Genomic DNA, 681 nt, shown 5'->3' on the forward strand with positions numbered 1-681 from the left:
GGTCCGCGGGCCAATTATGGTCCCGTAAAGTACCGACAGCGGACGCCGACCCACGCCCGGCAAGGACCACCGAGAGGCGGATAACGGCGCACACCGCGAACGGCGGGTGGCGGTCGCTGGGTGGCGGTCGGCTGGTGGCGGTCGGGGGGTGGCGGTCGGGGATGGTGCTTGGGGATGGTGCTTGGGACCGGTGGCGCCGGAGGCGCACACCGCGAACGGCTGGTGGCGGTCGGCTGGTGGCGGTCGGCTGGTGGCGGTCGCTGGGTGGCGGTCGGGGGGTGGCGGTCGGGGGGTGGCGGTCGGGGATGGTGCTTGGGGATGGTGCTTGGGACCGGTGGCGCCGGAGGCGCACACCGCGAACGGCTGGTGGCGGTCGGCTGGTGGCGGTCGGCTGGTGGCGGTCGGCTGGTGGCGGTCGGGGGGTGGCGGTCGGGGGGTGGCGGTCGGGGATGGTGCTTGGGGATGGTGCTTGGGACCGGTGGCGCCGGAGGCGCACACCGCGAACGGCTGGTGGCGGTCGGCTGGTGGCGGTCGGCTGGTGGCGGTCGGCTGGTGGCGGTCGGGGGGTGGCGGTCGGGGATGGTGCTTGGGGATGGTGCTTGGGACCGGTGGCGCCGGAGGCGCACACCGCGAACGGCTGGTGGCGGTCGGCTGGTGGCGGTCGGCTGGTGGCGGTCGGCT

This window comes from Syngnathus floridae, unplaced genomic scaffold, assembly GCF_059516105.1.
Source record: "Syngnathus floridae isolate MCC-2025c unplaced genomic scaffold, RoL_Sflo_1.0 HiC_scaffold_28, whole genome shotgun sequence".
NCBI lineage: Eukaryota > Metazoa > Chordata > Actinopteri > Syngnathiformes > Syngnathidae > Syngnathus > Syngnathus floridae.